The sequence below is a fragment of the Lynx rufus genome, unplaced genomic scaffold, assembly GCF_022079265.1.
Source record: "Lynx rufus isolate CCGP_SWC_20201006 ecotype Redwood Valley unplaced genomic scaffold, mLynRuf1.p SCAF_1, whole genome shotgun sequence".
Taxonomy (NCBI): domain Eukaryota; kingdom Metazoa; phylum Chordata; class Mammalia; order Carnivora; family Felidae; genus Lynx; species Lynx rufus.
Genome location: NW_025814823.1, coordinates 32,641,148 through 32,656,066, shown reverse-complemented (window position 1 = coordinate 32,656,066; position 14,919 = coordinate 32,641,148). Strand labels below are relative to the sequence as shown.

The 14,919-nt window shown below is 34.6% G+C and overlaps 1 pseudogene; it reads right to left on the bottom strand.

The window, feature by feature from the left end:
• Positions 1-14,284, bottom strand: part of LOC124508462 (NEDD8 ultimate buster 1-like) — a 78,256-nt pseudogene extending 63,972 nt beyond the window's left edge.
• Between the last annotated feature and the right edge of the window lie 635 nt (positions 14,285-14,919).

The following is a 14,919-nucleotide window of genomic DNA, read 5'->3' as shown; positions in this document are numbered from 1 at the left end:
AAACACTATATGACTTAACCAAATTTATGGCAAGGGAGACTCTTCCCTGAAAACCTAAGAAGTGACATATTTGTGTGTGTGTGTGTGTGTGTGTGTGTGTGTGTGTGTGTATGAAATTAGCTCTTCAACATCTGATGTAGGCTTACTTAATTATCATGAACCTTTCTACTTATTCATTATGTCAGAGTTATGGACAAGCCCTCAACATTCTTGATTAATGTTTTGAGAATGACCACAGACAAGTAGGTAACTATAGACTCCTTCTTGACTCCCTGCCAAAGCCTATCCACTTTGTCTACAGATAATAGTCATGACAGATAATTAAGCAAACGCTTCCGCCAATTTTATTTTAGCATCTCCTTTACACTTGATGATCCCTCGTGTTTTATAATGGTTGCTCAATAAAAATACACATTTCTTAGCAAACAGGCTTACTTCTATGAAATTCTATTATTTTCTATTCATCATTGTAATGTTTTTAATCCTGCCACTTTTATTTCATTACATAGAGAAGGGAAAATCATAATTGTCTAACCTCTTATTCATGAGCTATATTTCAGGGAGATTTATTGGAAAACCCTTTATAATATACAGACTTAATTTGGTTGATTATATTAAGACTTGGTTATATCTTGAGATCAAAACAGAAAAACACCCTTAGGATGTCCCCAATAGATTTGACTTTACCCCAAGAATATGACTTCCTGTCCAAGGCAGAGTCTATGCAGAAAGTAGAAATCAATGTTCTCACCACAGCTTGTCAGTTAGCTGGAGATAGGAGAATTAATGTAATGTATACAATAAGTTTTTGGGAATTGACCATAGTTTTGGAATGCTTTAAAAAGAAGAGAGGGTTTTTGACCATATCTACGAGTAGCCAATACATTAAAGAACTTTTGTGCGCCCTCATGATTCACTAAAAGGTGGAATTAAGGGGATAACCTAAAAACTAGAGAAAATGCCCATGACGTTCATTTTGCTAGACAGACTGCATTCACTAACATCCTGGTTACATACCCAAAGAGAAAAATCCTTTAAAAGTTTCAAAAGGCTATTGTACCAGAGTCATTGCACCAGAGTCAGAAACAAAGGTACTGGGAAAAATATGAATGCAGGCTACATGAGAATAATCTTCAAAGATGGCTGCTTAGGAGCACTGGGGTACCACAAATGAAAGCATGCAACTACACATGAAATTGTCTACCACAACAAGACTACTGTATTCAATCAACACTGGGGGGAACATCACTAAACTGAGTTTAGTGGGGGACAGAGAGAGATGGAGAGAGGGAGAACCACAAGTGCTGACAGCACAGAACTAATATGGAGCTCGATCTCACAAATCATGAGATCATGACATGAGCCAAAACCAGGAGTCAGATGCTTAACCAACTGAGCCACATAGGCACCCCGGTTCTTCATTTTTCTAGTGATCTTCTTTCCCTTTTGGTTGGCTTAAGGCTACTTTTAATTCTGTTAACTATAGAGTAAGTCTCTATTATTAACATTGTTACTTCTTTATACATTTTTTGTTATGAGTTCAATAGTTGACTACAGTTGGCTGGTGAACTGGCTAAATCATAACAATAAACTGTCGAATTTGTACACACAGTTTTTTGACAACCACTCAGCTTCTCTTAATACTGGTTATTTGTAAAGAGTCAGTTCATTTCCTGGTTAACTGGATTCAACCTACGTGGGACTTTTATAGATGACAAACACAACAACAGGACAGACATCCCAATGTCTAAGCATCTAAAAGACAAATTTTCATAGAAAAGTAGATTACTTTCTTCAATAAAATATGACTTGAAGACCTTATGTGGGAACTAGTTTTTAATTGAACTGTTAAAAAATAGAACTTGGAAGAAAAAAAGGAAACAGATGGTGTGTATTTGGAGTTTCTCAACTTCACAGATCTTACAAGGAAGACAAACTTCTCTTTTGCTTTAGATCTACCTAACGATCTCACCATTATAAGTTAATTTCTTGGCAGTGGACAATTCTAAAGGAGTCGTGCCATAACACTTTAACACTGTTTACACTGTTCAGAAATCCTACTGGAGTATCTTGGTCCTTAACAGATCATTGTATGACTTTCTATGCCCGGTGTTATATTTGTGACACAAAAGCCATCTGCTGACTAAACACAAACTTGTTCAACTAATTCCTTCTTTCAAGATATTTACTGACATGGTTGATAGAGGGAGGTGGGTGGGGAATGAGCTAAATGCGTGTTTGGTATTAAGGAGGGCACTTACTATGATGAGCACTGGATGTTATGTGTAAGTGATGAATCACTAAATTCTACTCCTGAAACCAGTATCACACTATATGTTAAGTAAATGCAATTTAAATTAAAATTTGGAAGTAAAAAAAAAAAAACATTTACTGACATGGCAACCAGGGTCCAATTTTTACCATCAGTTTACCCTCTTTGATAAAAAGATAATAGATAATAATTTAAGAAGAATAAAAAATGGGCTCTGAGTTGAGAGCCAACATCTTAATTATTCAAGGGAAATTTTTGATTGATTTCTTTTCTCCTTACACACTTTACCCACAAAGTAGGATCCCAGGCGCTGTGGATTAGAGAATATCAGAGTTAGATAATGCCAACCGGACTATAGAACCTGGGAGATTCATGAAGTTGGATAAGCAGTGGTTCAGAGGAAAATCAATTTAGATATAATTTTGGCCTTTCAGGGGAACAGAATGTTGTGCTTATATTCCCGCAATGTTCACTAGGATTTTCACTATTACAAAAAGACCTGCTAATCAAAGAAAAGAATAAAAAAAATAGATTATTTGGTGAATAATACCATATCTGGTGTTATGGTGTTATTCTACAGGATTTTTATTCTATTCTCCTGGTTTATTTCAGACACCCATGGCACCTGAGAAGTGGACTATAAATTCTGATGATAATCCTTCTCTCAGTTGACTATGTTGAAATTTTCAACTTGTGATCTTCAACATGTTCACTGCTGTACTGGACTATAATAGAATATATATATGTATATGTATATATATATACACACATATATATATATATACACATACACACATATATATACATATACATATATATCCATTATATAAATATATATTATATATAAATATATTAAATATACATTATATATAAATAATAGAACTACATATAGTTATATAGTCATATAGTGTATATATAATATATACAGTGTATATATACTATATACAGTATATATAGTATATACATAGTTATATATCATATATATTTATATGTAGCATATATATAGTCATATATGTTTTTATATATAGGTATATATATAAATATAAATATACATAAGAAATAAATAAGAAAGGTTGGCACATATAGAGGTTTAAACAACCATTAACAGGAAACTTGAGAGTATGATACCTCATGTTGTCATTATCTGGATTAATCATACCCCTATATATTAATGATATATCATTTAGCTTAGGCTGAAAAATGACCACAAAGGAAGACAACGAGACCTCAAACCACCCTAAAACAAAGATTTTACTATTTACATTAATACAACATTGTTAGGGGCGTCTGGGTGGCTCAGTCAGTTAAGCAGCCAACTTCAGCCCAAGTCATGATCTCACAGTCCATGAGTTTGAACTCCATGTAGGGTTCTGTGCTGGCAGCTCAGAGCCTGGACCATACTTCAGATTCTGTGTCTTTCTCTCTCTGTCCCTCCTCTGCTCACACGCTGAATCAATCTCTCTCTCGCTCTCTCTCTCTCTCAAAAATAAATAAATTAATTAAATAAAATAAACAGTAAAAAACAACTATATAAAAAAATACAGCATTGTTTTCCACTGTCTCTATTAATACAATTTTATTAATATAGTCAAGTTGTGTCCAGGATGGAAAATGTTGAGAGTAATTTTGGTATTCCTTTCGGTAATTATTCTTTTCTCCTAAAATGAACATCAAACTGTTCAACTCTGCAAACGATGTCATCAAACAATTATTTTCTTTTCAGGACTCTTTAAAGACATCAAACCAAAATCCTCACCTTGATGTGCCCCTTAGTTCTAAACCACTATAGTATGACCCCTTATACAGTCAAATACCTGGGTCAAAGACTTCAAAACCTCATAATACCAAATTTACTTTCCCTCTCTCTGAGATGCTATTAAGATCTTATAAAGCAGGGGCACCTGGGTGGCTCGGTCGGTTAAGTGTCCAACTTTAGCTCAGGTCATGATCTTGCAGTTCTTGAGTTTGAGCCCCACCTTGGGGTCTGTGCTAACAGTTCAGAGCCTGGAGCCAGCTTCAAATTCTGTGTCTCCCTCTCTCTGTCCCTCCCCTGCTCACACTCTGTCTCTCTCTCTCTTTCTCTCTCTCAAAAATAAAGAAACTTATTTTTTTAATCTGATAAAGCAATTATTTCTTTTATTCTATAAGAATAAATTCAGTGCTTTATTATCAACTTGTTATTTTGGCTGGCACTCAACATCACTTAGATTCAAGATCAAGATCAAGATAAACACATTCCTTATCACAGCTTATTTAGGATATATTACTATGTTGTTTTTTTACTAAGTTAGACCATTTGCCTTATATGTAGAGTAACAGAAGAGGAAAATAACATGAGTTGAGCACTTACTATGCATAAGATTTTATCCTAGGCACTGTTTAGCACATTCACTCTATACCTCACAAGTATCCCTATAACACAGTTAATATTTTACTCATTTTATAGATGAAGAAACTGAGGCTTAGGAACATTAAGTCAGTAGTTCAATGTTAGTCTGATGTGGAGAGTTGAATTTGCAACCTTTCATCTCTAAATTTCCATGGATCTATAATTTGAATTTCCTGAATAGAAAATAAATTAATAAATGTCCCTCAAAAGTGGTTTCTTATTCATCAGGAGAAAGAAAAATTGAGAAATCCTACAGAGAACACTGTTTTGAAGAGAGATTCTGTATGAAAAATAAAAAGTGCCAGGGTATGTTAGAAATATCAGCTGTTCTCCTTAAAATATGACATCCAAAGAGCCCTATTGGGAAGGCTTCATATGTAAATCATTAGGATTCCACCTTCCAAGTCCATGGATATGATATATTTGAAATAGATAACTAATAGATAGATAGATAGATAGATAGATAGATCGATACCATGAACCAATTTGGACATTTTTCTGTGTCTGTAATGGCAATTAGCCCAGTATTGGGTTAACTGGAAATATTCAACTTACATTTGTATTATATTAAACTTAAGCATGTTCAATATTTTAAAAATGTTTATTGGAAAATAATCTGAAATATAATTATTGACATATTTGATTCTTAAGGATAATCATAACTTCGAAGAAATGGATCCAAAAACAGTGTTTATTCTTCCAATATATCACATGATGAAATCCTTATTAATATGTCTCACCTTTACCCAATGTGAAAGTAAAAGACAGTTTTAAAAACTTAATTTTGAAGGATTTAGGGGGAGGTGGGAAACAACCATAGACTGAAAAGTAATTAAATTAAATGCACATTGCCCAAATAAAGATTATTTTTAATGACTTTTCCATATGATTAAGAACATAAGACATGAAACTAGGAAGTGATATATTGCCATAGGAATGTAAAGACTTTATAGAAAATAACCAAATATAAGATAGTATTGATAGTTACATATGAACTGTAAATATTAAAACAGCATACACTTAAAAGTAGAATAAGCTTTCTCTACTGCCTCCTGGCAGACCACAGCCCTTGCAAATACTCCTCTAAAGTTTTTTTAACCAGAGAGAATTGAGTTGATCCCAAACACTGAACAGGGACAGCAGCTAACGAAATGTTCAACAGCCTAATTCAGTATTTCTCCAGAGTGTGCTTAAGTCAATACTGGCAAATCTCTCCTCCTTGACTCCCACTTCCTACAAGCCCTGCAGATCCCAAGCACATTTGGAGAAAAGTCAAAGTCTTCTTCTGTCAGTTGCCAACATAAATGGCTGTAGTTCAACTTGAAAGAGATTAGACTCTTCATGGCTAGAAGGCATCCAGAGACTGATACCTCCAAAATATTGAATTATCCATATTTATGTTATAAAATATTGATCTGTTAAATACTATTCACAGAGAAGCAACTTTTTGCATTTTCAGTGAACTTCCTCCAAGTTGACCATTGCAAAGAACATAAAAAAATAAATGTTATACTGGAAATTTGTACCCTTCACCTATTATTGTCAATAATATTTAATAACATATGGTGATAGGTGGTAACTACACTTATTATGGCAAGCACAGCACAAGGTACAGAATTACCAAATCACTGTGTTGTACACATGAAATGAATATAACATTGTATGTAAATTAAACTTCAATTAAAAAATAAAAATTAAAAAGAATAAAAATAAATGTTAAAGCCTTATTTTTTTTACATTGAAGCGGCTTTCATATGCTAAGATATATGGTAAGAACCAAGCAAACAGATGGAATAAACAGTAGGCAGATAAAGTTTTTAAATCACATTTGATTAGCCTAAGTAATGCCATCTGACTTCCAGTTATGAAATTGTAGTAAATTACATATTCTTGATATATCCATATGAAATCTATTGGTAAAGAAAGGCAATAACATATTGAGCAATGAAATTTTCTTCCTGATTCTGTCAGTTCTATAGCATTTTGGTCTATACTTACTTCTCTTCTCCAGAGATTAAGTCCAACAATGCAAAATGTCTTACATGGCAACCCTCTGTTAAAAATATACTTAAGAAAATAATGCTAATGTGTTGGCATAAATCAACTCGACAGAGAGTAAAGAGTGAAACTCCCATATGGTTACACAGACAATAATAAAACCATACCATCTTAGGCATCCCTTCCAATGGTTCCAATCTGATTCTAATCATTAAAAGAAGCCCAGCCATAAATTTCATTTCTGCAATTCCAGTTGAAGATCAAAGTCGAAAGCAAGACTATCAATAGGGTGTGTGTTTCCAGTGTCATGTTTATTATTCTCTTTAAATTTAGAAGTTGAATGAATGGCAGATTATATTTTAGGAGTAAATTATATGGTTTGTGTGCTATGCTGAAATAATATAGTGAAATTTTTTAGGATTTAAGAGTTACTTGAAGACTTCTTAATTCACATCTCTACATTATAATAATACCACACTTATTTTTTTAAAAAAATCTACTATAACTCACCTGAATATTTCCATCTTTATAAGATTCAAAGTCTTTAGCTTGACATTCAAGGCCGATTAACTTCGTCTCACCTTTACTCTTCAAACACAATTTTCAACATTATGTTTCATAAACCCATCAGTGAAAGAACCTGGGGATATTAATTTTTCAATTAATAAGGAATATGATTATCACAGGAGTTATATATGTGATTCACTGTATCTGGTCTTTGGGTTCATGTACCATCCTACCAATCCAGAACGAATTAATTAATTAAGAAGTTACTTCTTCGAAGAAACTTATAATATCTTCACTTCCTAATGCCCACTTCACCACAAACAAAGCCCCACAAAACAAACCTGGGAATTACTGCATTAATTCTCTGAATTTCAAGTATTGCTTGTATATGTTTCTTTCACAGCACTTAAATATTCTATTAAACTTACTTGTTCATATATCCAAAGCCTCAATACACTATGAACTCCTTGAGATTTATATTTCTTTTATTCCTTGCATAACACTATATATTACAGATTTCCAGGAAAATTACTTCCTCTTTACTACTTAAACATTGAAATGGCGTTAAAATGTTATTTAAACTGAGATGATTATCAGCTACACATTTCCTACAAGTTTATATGTAGATATACATCTTTAATAGTATAACAGAGATAATTTTTAGCTTAGGCTACATATACTTATTCTAGGTCTGTCAGAAGCACTTTATTTTAATTGAATTTTTAGGAAACTTTTTTTCATATAAAGAGCAAGAGTTAATGTTCTCAGAGTTAGAAAAGGATAGAAGGAAGATTTATGAGGGATGAAAATAATCTGAGCTTATTATCTGGGTATTTTCATTTCTCCTGCAAAACCCTTTGGAGAAAGGACTACTAACAGTTTTCTACAATGCAGCCAGTTACCTTTTTATTTTTATTTTATTTTTATTTTTTTATTTTACTTAATCCAATTTCGTTAACATATAGTGTATGTAATAAAGGTTTCAGGAGTATAATTTAGTGATTCATCACTTACATATAAGACCCAATGCTCATCCCAACAAGTACCCTCTTAATGCCCATCACCCATTTAACCCATATTCCCATCCTAAACCCTTCCAGCAACCTTCAGTTTGTTCTCTGTAACTTAAGAGTCTCTTATGGTTTGTTTCTCTCTCTCTCTCTCACTCTTTTTATCTATTTTTCCTTCCCTCCCCCTATGTTCATCTCTTTTGTTTCTTAAATTCCACATGAGTGAAATCATATGATATTCACTGATTTATTTCACTTAGCATAATACACTCTAATTCCATCCACTTTGTTTCAAGATTTCATTATTTTTGATCACTGATTAATATTCCATATATATATGTATATATATGTATATATATGTATATATATACATATATATACATATATATGTGTGTGTGTATATATATATATATATATATACCACTTCTTTATCCACTCAACAGTCAATGGACATTTGGGCTCTTTCCACAGTTTGGCTACTGTTCATAGTGCTGCTATAAACATTGCGGTGCATGTGCCCCTTTGAATCGGCACTTTTGTTTCCTTTGGATAATACCTAGTAGTGCAATTGCTGGGTCATAGGATAGTTCCATTTTTAATTTTTTGAAGAATCTCCATACTGTTTTTCAGAGTGCCTGCATAACTTTGCATTCCTACCAACAGTGCAAGAAGGTTCCCATTTCTCTATATCCTCGCCAACATCTGTTGTTGCCCAAGTTGTTAATGTTAGCCATTCTGACTGCGGTGAGGTGGTATCTCATTGTGGTTTTGATTTGTATTTCCCTGATGATGAGCAATGTTGAGTATCTTTTCATGTGTCTCTTAGACATCTGGATGTCTTCTTTGGAAAAGTGTATGTTCATGTATTTTGCTCATTTCTTCACTGGATATTTTGTTGTTTGGGTGTTGAGTTTGATAAGTTCTTTATAGATTTTGGATACTAACCATTTATCAGATATGTCATTTGCAAATATCTTCTCCCATTCCGTAGGCTGACTTTTAGTTTTGTTGATTGTTTCCTTTGCTGTGCAGAAGCTTTTTATCTTGATGAAGTCCTAAGAGTTCATTTTTACTTTTGTTTCCCTTGCCTCTAGAGACACTCCTAGAAAGAAGTTGTTGTGACCAAGCACAAAGAAATTGTTGCCTGTCTCTAGGATGTTGATGGTTTCCTGTCTTACATTTAGGTCTTTCATCCATTTTGAGATTATTTTTGTGTATGGTGTAAGAAAGTCCCATTTTGTTCTTTTGCATGTTGCTGTCCAGTTTTCCCAATACCATTTTTGAAGAGATTGTCTTTTTTCTTTAAGAAAATAATGTTTATTTATTTTTGAGAGAGAGAAAGAGACAGAGACAGAGCATGAACAGGGGAGAGGCAGAGAGAGAGGAAGACACAGAATCTGAAGCCGGCTCCAGGCTCTGTGCTGTCAGGCAGAGCCTGATGCAGGCCTCAAATTCGAACTTCAAGATCATGACCTGAGCCAAAGTCTGACATTTAACCAACTGAGCCACCCAGCTTCCCCAAGACTATCTTGTTTCCACTGGATATTCTTTCCTGTTTTGTCAAAGATGAGTTGACCATACAATTAGGGGTCCATTTCTGGGTTCTCTATTTTGTTCCATTGATCTATGTGTCTCTTTTTGTGCCAGCACCATACTGTCTTGATGATTACAGCTTTGTAATACAGCTTGAAGTTTGGAATTGTGATGCCTCCAGCTTCGGTCTTCTTTTTCAACATCACTTTGGCTATTTGGGATCTTTCCTGGTTACATATAAATTTTAGGATTGTTCTATCTCTGTGAAGAATGCTGGTTTTATTTTGATAGTGATTGCATTGAATGTTTAGATTGCTTTGGGCAGTATGGACATTTTAACGATATTTGTTCTTCCAGTTCATGAACATGGGATGTTTTTCCATTTCTTTGTGTCTTCTTCAATTTCTTTCATAAGCTTTCTATAGTTCTCAGCGTACAGTTCTTTCACCTCTTTGGTTTGTTTATTCCTAGGTATTTTATCATTTCCAGTGGCCATTTACATTCTTAAAGCACAAATTTGATCATGTCTATCACCAATTAGTTAAATCGCCTGGAAGTGAGACAAATAGTCAATAATACTTAATGATACTAAAAAACAATGTATGTAGAACACAATCTATCTGGTATAACAATCTATAAATAGATAGGTTTGGGAAAGAAAAAAAAGCAAGGAAAAAAATAGGAGGAGCAAATACCAAAGAAATAATGCAAAATAATTTCACAGAAACAAAAGATGAAATTCTACAGCTGAAAAGAGATCAATGAGTTCACAGAACACACACACACACACACACACACACACACACACAAATGCACAAACAAAATTCAACATATGCACTGTGGCATTATAGAACACTAATAGAGCGATGATTATTAAAGCTTCTTGGAAGGAAAAATAAAAAATAAAAACAAACAAAATATCACCCAAATTACCTAAAACAAAACAGATTATAAATGATAATTAAATTGAAATTAGACTTCCCATCAGCAGCACCGATGCCAGAAAGCAGTTTAAAAAATAAACAAGACATTTAATATAGAATTAAGAAATTCACTTAAATTACTGAATAATAATACGGGCAAAATAAAGACATTTTGCACATAAAAACAAGTCCTTAGAAAAAAACCTTTCACAATCTATTTCTTGGCACATTATGCATGATGTGATTCATCAAAATTTGAATTCTCTTATGGAACTAACTGAAGAAACAAAGGATCAAAACAGGAGAGCAGTGAAATGGTGCCCAACGAACACCTCTCTTGTTCTCCTAATAAGAGTTGAGTTAAGATTAAATCAAAATGATGGAAGAAGTCCAGGAGGAAGGTTTCCAGAGGAAAAGAACATTCTAACATTTCACAATTCTAAGTAACTAATAATATTTTTAATATAGGAAAAAATAAAGAAAATTCAATCACAGTATTTAATTATTTCAAGTTTTATTTATTTATTTTGAGAGAGAGAGAGTGTGTGTGTATGAGTAGGGAAGGGGCACAGAGAGAGGGAAAGAGAGAGAAGCTGAAGCAGGCTCTGTACTGTCAGCGCAGAGCCTGATGCGGGGCTCAAACCATGAACCTGAGCCAAAACCGTGAGTTGGATGCTTATCTGATTGAACCACCCAGGAACCTTGAATAACTTTGCACAAACTGTATTTACATTGATAATATTCATACCATTTTTTATTTTCAAATTTGATTCAATATATAGGATTAATACTATCAATAATTACAAGACAAAGAATGTTTTGTAGAATCTAAGAGTCAGTCAATGTAAGATACACCATTATAGTATGGAATCCAAAGGTCAGTCATTTCTAAGATACACCATTATTTTATATTCCAGGGAAAAACACTAACAGTTAAAATATGATCCACAATCAATAGTAAAAGAGTATATATTGGAATTGATGAAAGGGTGAAAACTCTAACAATAGCTATCACTTAATAAAAACTTACTATGTGCTGGGGCGCCTAGTTGGCTCAGTCGGTTAAGCATCCGGCTTCAGCTCCGGTCATGATCTCACAGTTCATGAGTTTGAGCCCCATTTCAGGCTCTGTACTGCCAACTTAGAGCCTGGAGCCTGCTTTGCATTCTGTGTCTTCCTCTCTCTCTACTCCTCCCCCGCTCGTGCTCTGTCTCTCTCTCTTTCAAAAATAAATAAAAACATTAAAGAAAAAAAAAAACCTTACTGTGTGCCAATTTCTTGTTTTTTCTAACGCACAAACTCATAGAATTTTAATAGCCACTCTATAATGTATGTTCTATTCTTATTGCTTTTTCATAAATGAGGGAAAAGAGGCAAAAAGAGGTAATCAAGAACCAAGACAACAGTTCTAGAAGGTTGTAAAGCAAATACTCTAACTAGACAACTGTATTGTAGATAAAACAAGACTAGGTGGTATTGCAGGTACAAGAAACAAATGTGAATGTGTTCGTTAAATTTATGAAGGAAATAGTATAAGATACAAAGTTAATTACATATCTATCCTACAATATGTGTTGGGTGGATGTAGTAAAATGTGTTGAGATAAGATAAATTCTTATTTATTATAATAGATAATAAATATATAATGGCAAAGCATATTACTTAATGAAATTAATGTAATTAGAAACAAAAAGAAATTACCATAAAATAATTAAAGATATATTCCTCTGCAAAGCAGAGGTGAGATGTATGGAGTATTCTACTACTTTTCATTATAAAGCTATTTATTAAATCTTGTTTTTAATAATATTTGTGCATCAATTTCATAAAAACTAAAATACATTAATTTAAAATGAATATAAATACACATCAATACACATAACAATTAAAATTCTTTGGTGGCTTCAATTTGCCATCCAAACTTAATAGAAGTACCTAGCCTTTTATCACCTGATTCTTACAGATGTTCCCTCCTTATCATTTGTTGCCACTCACTTAAATTTCTAGTGAACAAATTGCTAAACAGACTGATGCAGCTTTGGTAGGAACTGGTTACACTAATGTCAGTTTCATCATTTTATTAAAGAGATTTCAACTCTTCTAAACCCCTTTGCTCCTTATATCTCCTTCCCATGGACACTTCTCACCTTATGTATTTAAATTCGTTAAAACTATTTAATCTCAGGTTGTTTCCTTGATTTGGTAGATTTTTATGTATCTCTAACCTTCACTTCATTTTTCCTTTGGCTTTTGAACCCGCTCTCATTCCCACTTTATGTTCTTTTCCCGAGGTTGCCTTCCATGGGTGAACATAACTTGTGCCATAACTTGTAATTGAGCCTGCAATGCTCTTTATAGCTAAGTTGTAAGCCTATCATAAGCAGGATGAAATCAAAAGAAGTTGTTGTGCCAACTTCTGAGTTAATTTGTTGTTAAGGACTAGTGATGTCATTTACCCATAAAAAAGTTTTTAAAGTAAGGAAAACTTTTAAGAGGTAAAGTAGTATATTTCTATCTTACTCAGAAATGCAACTGTATATTCATTTCAAATAAAAAGAATGTCATTGTCTTGTTCAGAGGTTATGTGGAATTTTTATTATTCAAAATGCTTTTTTTAAATACTGTTAAATATATTAACTGAGTTTTAAGTGTATCAAGTGAACACATTAATTCCAGTTTAATGAAACTGCATCTTATACTTCTTAAATAAACTTTATGGAAAATATTTCATCTTGCTCAACCAACAAGTACAATTTGAAAACTGTTAGCTGTTAAAGAAACCTAGTATCCAACATAAAAACAAATGAGGTACTTTTCTTGAAACCAAATACACTGGGGAAGGAGTCAACATGGCAAACAAGTGGGGGGAGGGGGCAAAGATCCCTCTTTCCTCAAACACAATAGTATGGAAGCTAGAAGCCTTGGAATCCCAAGAATCTGGGCTACCAAGTGACTGAAACATCATCACCAGGAGTCCACGGGGGAACAGCTCGGCAGGCCATAAGTTCATGATTACAAATTGGGAGAGATAAAATGAGCAGCATAGGCACGGAGGGAAGGTTTCTCCTTCTGTGGAGAGACAAAAGAAAGAAAAAGAGAGGCTGTGGAAGTGTAGGATTCTATTTGGACAAGAGAAAAACCTCTCTGGACCATGGACTAGGAAACAGAAAAAATGGAGAGAGAGCCAGTGTCTAGTTTGCAAACAACCTTAGGAGTGATGATACAGGGTTGCAGGACTTCCTCCAGAGTGGGAAGTGCCGCCCTATGCACAGGTCTGGGGAGGAGGGGAGCCAGGCCCAGGCTTGGTAGTGAGCTCAGAGGTGCACGGGGAGAGCAGTCCCCTCCCTTGAGTTCTGTTTGAAGAAGGTATATAGTGTCTCCAAGGACAAAAGACCCTGCAGGTGCCCACCAGCCAGAGGCCCTTTGTCAGCTGAGCAGAGTGGCACTGCCCTAGAACCAGGGCGTTTGGAGCAGGATCCTTTAAGACATTGGGGTTTGAATCCCAGCCAAGCACTTGGCAGTTGCAGTGGGCTGTGGAGCGGTACAAACTGGCCCGCTTGCACCCTTGGGGCACTGTGAGGATGGCCTGAACAGAGTGGTTTGGGACACCCAGTCTGGGAAGGAGTGACAGGGGTGTCACGATTTCTCTCATCATCACCAACCCAGTGGGGCTACAGGGAATAGGACAGTGGGCTCCCAATGAAGGTAGGAACTGCTTACACCAAACCCCACCCTGTACGTGTCTAGTAACTGCCTATCTACCAGAGCGAGCTTGATTCACCAAACAAGAGGGCCCCTCCTCCAGAACAGGACAGTGACCAGTTCCAAGGCACCATCAGATATAGGTCCACCGGTTTTGCATTTTCTGATTTGGTTTTTGGTCAATTATTGTTATATTCTTTCTTTTCTTCCTCTTATATCTTCCCTTCTCTATTCTGGTTATTGGTTTGTTTAAGCAGACATTTTTAATCTATTATTTTTACACTTCTTCTGTATCTCTTTCTTCTTTATTTCCCTCTTTCTCTCTCTCTCTCTGGATTAAGCCGTATAGCTTCTCTGATTCTCTGCCTGATCAATTTTTTTCTTTTTATTTTCTTTTTCCCTGCCCCTATCATTTCTCTTTTTGTATGGGATAAGCCTTCTTCTACCGCTACCCCCTTTTAAAGTTTTTCCAGGATTACTTCAATGAAGAAATCAAAGCATACCTAATAGAAGGTCCAAACCACCACTCTAAGTAGGGAGATAAAGCAACCAGCAGAGAGCATTCAGCACACTCCAAAAACACCT